General features: G+C 40.3%; 1 long non-coding RNA gene across 1 annotated transcript; it reads right to left on the reverse strand.

Annotated features, from left to right (window-relative positions):
• Positions 1–4,954: 4,954 nt before the first annotated feature.
• LOC132075594 (uncharacterized) lies at positions 4,955–7,821 on the reverse strand. Its single transcript, XR_009418789.1, has 4 exons — positions 7,766–7,821; positions 6,593–6,670; positions 6,418–6,496; positions 4,955–5,607 (listed from the first exon to the last, which is right to left on the reverse strand). It is a non-coding gene; the product is annotated as an uncharacterized LOC132075594 (long non-coding RNA).
• Positions 7,822–9,477: the final 1,656 nt, after the last annotated feature.

Here is a 9,477-nt window from a genome sequence, read left to right on the forward strand (position 1 = left end):
CTCTGTGGCTCTGCCAACATACATATATATATTTATTTTTTCTTCTTTTTTGAGAAGCAATTAATACCTTTGAGGGAGTGTGTTAGTGGAAGAGGAACTGTGTGCTTTGATCTCATTAGTGAGAATGAATCACGACTGGAATTCACCAGGGTGAATAAAACCAGGAGACTGAGCTCACATCCATCTCTCCTGCCGAAGAAAAACATCAAACTAACTAGAACTTCCTTACAATAGCATAGATTATTCTGTAGAGTCATCCTTCCACTTCTTAAAAGGACTAATAAAATAGGAGCTTTGCTATATTTTTTTAAAGCAGCTTCTCTTTTCTTGCTTTGATCTAAGAGATGTTTGACAATTCTCACATATAGGAAATGTTTGTACCACTTCTCACACATTCTTAATCCTCTGAATAGGAATACCCCCAACCCCTGCACATATTTACTAAAGACTTTGAAATGAGCATTACCTGCAGTGTAACTTCCATTTACAAGAGCCATTAGCTACACAAATAAATCCAATACCCTGCACTGAAGGTATCATTTACCCACAAAGGCCAGCTCTGCCCACACCATGCACTGAACAAACCACTGGGATTTGCAGGCAGAAAGAGTCTCAGCACAGGGCTAAGCACAAAGATCACTGGAAATGTGGCCCTGGAGCTCATGGAAACAGCTGTTTTCTCCCTGGTAATGCACAAACTAAGTTTCACATCACTCCCTCTCTCCTGAGAAATGCAAGCAATGAAAAATCCAGTTTGTCCCTCTGCAGCAGGACTCTGGTTGAGAGCAGAACATCTGTTAGAGCTGAGAAACCTCTGCCAGCTGACAACCTGCACTGAGAAACACTCCAAGGACCAAACAGCAAATTTCGATGTTTCCTTTCTCTATCATTAATACTTCGTCCCTTACAATAAGGCTTTTGCTTGGGTTATAGTTTTGGTTTTTAATACTCAACATCAGAGTCAACATGAGGAATTTTGGAGGGGAAAAAGTGCCAAAATCTAAGAGCAGCACATCTTCTCACTTATTTGTGATGCCTTTCAGGTTCATACCATAAGCAGTGATGCATATTCATGCTAGCAAAACAATAATTAGAGGGGGGAACCATTCAGCATAAGAAATTGAGGCATCAGATATAGACATAGGGCTACAAGTAAACCCAGGAGAGAGCATCAAAACCCCTGATATCCCCTCAGAAATGTACCTGCAGTCATGTCCCTCCTTCCTCCATGCCCTGGCAAACGACTCAGGCAGAGAGATTCAGTTAAAAATGTTTTCCTGACACAAAATTTAAGGATTTCCCAGGAGGAATTACTGACCAAATTCCTATATTTATGTACACACACACTTTTATGCTGCAGCTGGGGGCTGGTGACATAGAACAGCTCACTTGGAATAACAGCCCTCATCTAGTCCATGTGCACCCCAACACAGCTGGCTTTAAATCCCCACAGTGCACAGGTCTCAAGGGAGCAGGATTTGGCCCTGCAGAGCCATCAGTGAGGTTTGTATTTCTTGCTGTGCATTTTCCTGCATGTATCTCAGCTTCATGCCTTCTCCTGCACTGACAGCACTATTAATCTCCTGGAGAAATACAAGGCAATTAAAATATTACCTTCTTCCTTCAGCCTTCTGGGACTCCTGAACAGTGCCATTTCACAAAGGAGAGGAGAAAAGTTCAACCCTGCTTGTTTCTCTTCTCAGCAGCTTCAAACTCACATGTTTAATACCCACAGTGAATATAAGCAAGCTTAACAGCCCTACTGGACTACACTTTACAGGGCAGATACAAAGCAATGTGGGAAAAGAGCAAGGACACAAATGAAACTCAAACAAGCAACTAAATCTGTTTATGGTCTCTCCTTCCTGAATTTACTCAGCCTGGGACTTGCAGATGCACCCAAGCAGTGCCCTGGCTGGAGGGGAGCCAGGGTTTGCAGCACCCAAAGGTGCCATCAGCACAAAGCTGAGAGAAGAGGATGAATTTGGGAGATAAAACAATGAGAAGCCATGCTGCCTTAACTTTTAAACTTTTAATAGTTTTTTGATTTTTTTTTTTAATAATACAGGAATAATTAAGGAGTCATAAGCAAGGAAACAAGCCCCCCATCTATGGAACCCAAAACCATTTTTTATTAAAGTAAAATGCTGGAGTAGCAGCAAGTATTTTCATTCTAAGAAATGTTGATTCTGCTTATTTATTATCACTGAGAGAAAAGATGAAGGGGAGGATGAAGAGGAGGCATGTGGTACATGATGAATTTATTATGAGGTCACACTCGAGTGAAAAAAATCTCACTTTCCTCCAAATTCACCTTTCACAGTCCTGTAGACCCCTGCTCTTTTTGGCCCACACAAACTTCATGTCTGGTTTCTGGACAACTGATGACCTGTTTGCAATTGCAGCTAATTGTTATAAGCCACCAAAGGGATCTTCTAATATTTTCTGAAAATAGACTCTGGACTTTCATGAGCTCTAAAAGGAGGATTAAGCACTCACACACAGAGAATGCTGCAAGCACACACTCCTCTTTTTTTCAAACCCAAGTCTGCCACTTCTTTTTACTTACTTTGTGCTGGACAGGTGCAAAGCCAGGCAAGAATGTGTTTTTCTCCCTTGAAGTAGCCCCTCTGGTAAGGTTATGCCTTTTTATATGCATTCTCTGTTAGCTGAATTGTATTCCCTTTTTGCTTTTTGGCTTTTTAGCTATTTCAGTTTTTATTTAAATAGAAGATAAAGACTAACAGCTTTTTTTTTCCCTCAAAAGAAGGCAGTTCTTGTCAGACATCCTTATGAAGTGACCACTTTTTTTCTGAAATCTTGGTTTGGTAATGGGAACAGCTAGAGGCTGATGTTCTTCAAAAATGTACACCTCAAATTACCTGCTGCTGTCTCTAAGCCTTCTAAAGAGATAAAGAAAATGAAGACAGGGAAATATTTGATCTTTCATGCTATCTCCTGGTAGAAATTCCTTCCTATCTTTTAAACACATTTAAGGCAAGTCCTGGAAGTAAAAGCATATAAGCAGTTGAAAGTAATTGTATGATACTGCAGAAGATCTGGCTTTGAAAAAAATTGGAGTTCTTCTAGGTATGAACAGTACATGTGCTGCATTTTGCCTGGTTTTAGTGTTCTGTAAAACTTGCATAGTCAAAGTCACAGGAAAAGTTTATTTTCTTGCATTGTTGATACACAGAGGGTTTAAGGCTGAACCAGTCAATGGCATTTTGACACTGACTTCAAAAGGGTTGGGATCTTCCCCTTAGCAAAATTACATTCAGAAGAGCCACAGAGTTGTTACTTTTCTATAACTTTCATTGGATTAGCATAAAATAAGCAGAAAGCTTTGCTCAAAATGACATTAACCTTTGCAAGCTTTCAGTGCAAGACCAGCAGTGTCCTGTTTCCAAAGAAAACAAAAATATATCTGGCTACTCAGACGGTTTGTTACAAGCTTTATGAAACCAAGGATGTGAGCAGGGCACACAGACTCACATTCAGTCACGCACAGCAGGTTCTGAGTCCCACTGCCAGCCCTGCTCAGTCATTCCTGCTCCATCAGGGATGGCCCAGGAAAGCTCCAGGAGACTGAAACCTGTGGGAACCCAGAACTTCCCTCTGGCTGTCCAGGACCCCTGCCAGGGGGCTCAGAAGCCCTGGCACAGAGCCCAAAACACCTGTGGGTTTGATTATGACCCGTGGAGCAAATCACCAACCTTATATGAAGATCAGCAAGCCACAACAGTTTAGGTAGAATAATAGGGAAGTTTTCACAGGGTAGAAAAGTAGATTTTGGGGTTTTTGGAATGAGGGTTCAGGAGGCGAGATGGAGGGAACTGGGCGTGTCCAGCCTTTCTCCTTCTTGGCCTCTACCCTCTGCTGTGATGGTGGCACTTACAGATTGGTTGAGAGTAGAAGCTCACTGCCTAACACAGGTGATAGGTATTGGAAAGTAATTGTATACATTGTATATGTAGTTTTTAGTACAAAGACACAACACTGCCCTGGGGGCAGGCAGAGTGCCTCTGTCTGACCTGCTGGATGGACCTCGGCACCGCAGGAGAGAGAAATTTATAGATAAGATACAATAAACAATCCTGAGATCGAGAAATTAAGAGCCCTGACTCTTTCTTCTCCAGGGGTCCCAGGATGAGGGAAGAGACAAAGGATCTGACTCCATGTTTCAGAAGGCTTGATTTATTATTTTACAATATATCTTACATTAAAACTATACTAAAAGAATAGAAGAAAAGGATCGCATCAGAAGGCTGGCTAAGTATAGAAAGGAATGGTGATAACAAAGCTTCTGTCTCAGACAGAGAGTCTGAGCCAGCTGACTGTGATTGGCCATTAATTAGAACCAACCACATGAGACCAATCCCAGATGCACCTGTTGCATCCCACAGCAGCAGATAATCATTGTTTACATTTTGTTCCTGAGGCTTTTCAGCTTCTCAGGAGAATAAATCCTAAGGAAAGGATTTTTCATTAAAAGATGTCTGCAACAGGCAGGCTTTTGCCTATGGACTCTCCCCCTCTGAAACCTTACCCCAATCAGCAGTGAACACCTCTTTGTCCAGATGAGAGAACTTTTGCACCAAAGATCCCATCAAACAGGTGAGGATGGGCTCCAATCTCTGTTTCTAGCAGGGCTCAGCCAGTTTTGCACTGAACAATTATTGAGCAACAATAAAAACAACTGAACAGTCACCTTGAAAAACCTAACTTCTTTTCCAATTACACCTCTTCATCATTTCTGCAGGAGGATGCTCAAACCTCCCTGAAAAAAGTTAATGGAAAAGTTTAATAAGCCTGTGAAATCTATCTTGAGAAATCATCCAGAATTAATTGCCAACAAAAATCATCTTCTGTTCAAGATGGAAGGGAACAAACCACCTGGGCATGGTGTTATGGACTGCTTGCAATAAAAGATACTTGATTAATCCTTTCCGAAATTAAAATGAGTGAAACACTAGCACTAGCTGATGGTAAATAGCTGTAGTAAGACTCAACAAATATAGCACACATGGCCTGGGGTTTTTTGGTGGGATTTTGATTGCTCTGTTTTCAAATCTTTCAATCATATCATGTCCTTCTGAAGAAGGTTTAGGTTTTCTAAGATTAGGTTTTCTTTAGAAGGACATGATTTATGATATTAGTTGGTCATGAGACACCATCAAGCCCATGGTTCTATGGAGTTACTCGGTGTCCTACCCTGCCTTTTTCATACCTATCTTCTAGAAAAGTAAAATAAATAAATAAATAGTTTTAGCAGTTTAGCCATGTGACAACTGTTGGTAAAAAAAATGCAGTAACTATAACAACTACACTACAGAATGATGTTATCAGCTTGTTTGGAATTGCCATTGGATATAGGCCAGATATCAAGATTTTAATTAGCTGCTAATTAGAGACACAGCCTTATCTTGGAGGTTCCCAGTAATCTCTAGATCTCTCATTGGTGGTTATCACATCCTTTACAATTGTTTAGAGCAAGTTGGAGGGATCCTTTGTTACATGTAATGTGTCACAGGTAATGTTCCACCTTGGTTTTTTTGAGCACACCAGTGGCATTACTGCCAACAGGTAAGTAAGGTCAGAAATGGCCTAAGGGGAAAAAAAAAAAAAAAAAAGGTCAGAAATGACCTAGGGGAAAAAAAATCAATTTACTTAAAATTAAAAACTATGGAAAAGGCTGTTGCTTTCTTTATTTAAAAACAAATAATATCTGTGATTCCATTTTCTGCAAAGGGGGTTGTGAAAAGTTGATAAGCTTCCATTTTTCAAATAAATAAAGATACCACTATATTTGAGGGATGTTTCTTTGCAACAGTGCACAAAACAGGAACGTCTTACAGATTTCAGATATTTATGTGAAGGAATGCACCCGTCACTATTTATATAAAAATTTAAACAGAAGCAATCACTCAAGCTTCTTTAAAAGGAAGGAAGTACTTGATACAAAAGTCACCCTCTCCCTTGGGCAGACACATTTTCCATTAGCCCTGGCCTACAAAACTCAGCACTGAATGGCACAGGTAGGAATAGAGAAGAACAATTTAGATTGTTCTGGGACTTGAGGGAACACTACAACACCCTGAGACGTAACCCTGGCATTTTAAATTGCACAGCAGCTCTGGGGCTGCCACTCAGCCTCCAGCTCCAGATAGTGCCTCTCAATTCAGATTAAGAAGGGATCCACTGTGTGATGCTGATTACATGGACACGTTTTGCTGACTTTGTCAGGAACATTCATTTTAATACAATGGAGGAAGTGGCTGAAGCAAGTTTAATTTTGACCTTGAAATAAGATATTATGCAACAGAGAGAATGCTGAGTCTATGATATACAAAGAAGTATGGGAAAAATTAAGCAGGTAAATCAAAATGTTCAGCTATGGAAGTCAACATGATTTACCTTATCTAACCAAATTTGGGGTCAGGCCTTATCCATGATCCAGATTGACTAAATTATGCCATTTCAGCAGCCTCTTTGCCTGTTCTCCAAATTACAGAGAAATATGAATGAGATTTTTGCTGAACTTTGCACAGAACCAAAGAACATCCCAAACTGGAAAAGCTGTAGTTATTACCCAGGTGTGTGGATACAGCTCACTGTGCCTGAAGAAAAGAAACACTCCATCTTTTCTTTCCAAAGTGGCTGCATCAAGCTTCAGGAAACACAAAAGATTAAACCCAGACACACAAATCACTTTCAAATAACCAGTCAAACCCATTTGTCCATCCATTTATATCCCAGAACCTCAATGATTCTCCCCTGCTTTCACCAGGGACAGTCTGGCTTGGCAAAAGCTCATGGCAGAATAACAGCTGCAGGTTGCTCTAAGAGTTATGTACCTTGGATATGGTTTATTCCAGCTGATAGAAAGACAGCACTGCTTATCACAAGGAGCTTTATCAATACACAAACAAGCATCTGAGGTGGTTTATGCCATGAAAACCCACTGTGCTTTCACAACCAACTAAAAGGAAACTATGAAGCATTTCAGAGTTTGCAAAATCTCTCAGCTCTGCCAGGGCCAACACCAGCTCCCATCCAGGTTCCCCCATAGCACCAGGGAATGTTTTTCTTTTTCCTTTTGCCCTCCTGTGTCCCTCAACCATTGCAGCACTGCTGTGCTCCCATTTCTGTAGAGCAATTAGCAGTCCCAGTTCAACCATGGCTAATAATACAATATTTGGCTGTTTCTCTGTTCTGTATTTAAACTTGCTTGAACAGGTCTTCCATAAAAATAAACCAGCTCTTTTCACCTCCTAAATATTCTCTTCCACAGACTCCAAGCAAGCAAACAGCAAATTTCTCTTACCAACCAACCTGAACAACATTTTAATGGTTCTGAACATGGAAAACAATTTTTGCTCTTCCCCCAAGTACAATCCAAGACCCATTAGCTAGGATAATTTATAATGTGGGCAGAATCAGTGCATTAAATTCTGAGCAGAACAGCTCTCACACCTGAGATCCCTGGAGCTCCCAAGGGCAGGAAAGCTGGAGACCAACCCTAGGGACAACATCCCCTAAATCACCTTTCATATCATCATACAACTGGTTATTCTTTCAGTGTAATCACTGCCTCAAGGTTTCTGTAATGTCCTTTCCCATCTCCCTTCCCATTTCTTTACCTCACCCCTCAGAAAGCGTAAAAGCCAACACCATTTCCAGACTCAAAGCCCCCCTTAATTAAGATCACTTTTCCCCTTCACCCCCAAACTGTGTATTTTACCCAAATATAACTATCACTCACCCAGTTCATTCTGCACTACTTCATACTCCTGATTATTCCTTCTTCCCAGATTAAATCCCAAAAGCTGTTTCTCTTAGAGCACTAAAAAAGCTGCTGCTTTTCTTTGTCCACCCTTGCCTCCTAAATCTTTACTGGGTTCAGGTGTTTTCCATCAAGTCCAATGAGGAGCGAACGATTCATCACAGCTGATCTGAATTAATCTCTTTAAACACACCTGACCTTTAATGATCTTAAAAAACAAAAAAATCTGAAATCATGCTGTATGCTGTGTATCTTTATGTATGGTTTTGGGAAAAAAATGTAATAATAGAACATAAATAAAATTAAAAATGTGTAACTATAGCTTGTTCTGTTGCAATGGTGTGTTTCTGGATATGGGGATCTTAAGGGAAATCTCTATTTTTTGTAGTGTTTTGCTCAGAATATGCAGTGTCCCCTCTCTCCAGCAGCACAGCCGGGCCTTGGGGATTTCAGGCAGGTGGAGAGGCAAATAAACCAGTTCTTAGCATGATCCCAGTATGTTTTAAAATGGTGTGGGGTCCCATCACCTGCACGCTTTGGAAAGCTGGGGAATGCTTACATCCCCTCAGGATCTGGTAACTCTTTCAAAAATAGCAAGGGGTTTCTGCAGAATGATGTCTGGGTAACCTGTAGCCAAAAAAACCCAGCAGCTGCAGGGTGGTTGTTGGAGCTCAGTTCTAGAGCAAGTACTTAAAAACTTCATAAATCTCCCATTAGTGTCTGGGTCTCTCAGGGAGGATCCAGTGATGGAGTTTATAAAGTTATAATTGCTGCCATCAGACCATGCTTAGAGGGAAATGATAGATATGTGCAGGCTCACCTGCCAGGGGGGCTCTTAAAGAACAAGACAAACTGGACTGGAAATCATATTAATATATGGTGTTAAAATAAAACTGACTCTAATTTCACCCAGCTTTCCAGTAATATTACCTAATGCACTGCCCTTCTTGTGTTGTTTTTCTTACCCCCCCCAAAAAAAAACCCTTTTAAGTAACATGTCAAAGTCACACATCACCAGGATGGGTTTTGTGGGTCTGCACATTTGAAAAGCAGCAGGTTAATGGCTGGATTTCCACTCTTGTTTTTGACACCATTTTTTATAACTGCCTTATTGATATTTCCAACAAATTGTTTTTACACCACAGCCTGTGTATTCATGGAACCCAGGGATGGCCAACTCAAATTAGCAGTTGGAAACACTGTTCTTCCTCTTCTCATATTTTTTCAGGGCTTTTTTTGCACATGTTAATTCTGTGCCATCTGCACTCATTCTGTGCACACATCCTGTCCAGTTTCTTTGAAATTTCTTTTCACTGATTAAAGATGGATACTAAGCATTTATCTGAATACTTTAAAAGTTTCATGTGTGTCAAAAAGTTAAAGTTTACAAATATTATAGCAGACTGTGTTACTGCCCTAGACAAACAGGAGTATTATTTTAAAAACAATTTTATTTAAATATATTGCAAAATAGTCCAGAGCAAATCAGAAAACATTAAAAATCTGAGGGTCAATATGATCTTCTGATTCAATAGAAAAGAAATATATCACAAACTGTTGCTTTCCAGGGATATTATTAATACAGTTTTGCTCTCTGAAAAGGACAATTGCCAGTGGCTTACCCAGAGGACAAATTCTTTTTTCCAATATTGTTTTTTTTTCCCTTTTCTCCTGTCTTTTGTCACTGTATT

This window comes from Ammospiza nelsoni, chromosome 7, assembly GCF_027579445.1.
Source record: "Ammospiza nelsoni isolate bAmmNel1 chromosome 7, bAmmNel1.pri, whole genome shotgun sequence".
Taxonomy (NCBI): domain Eukaryota; kingdom Metazoa; phylum Chordata; class Aves; order Passeriformes; family Passerellidae; genus Ammospiza; species Ammospiza nelsoni.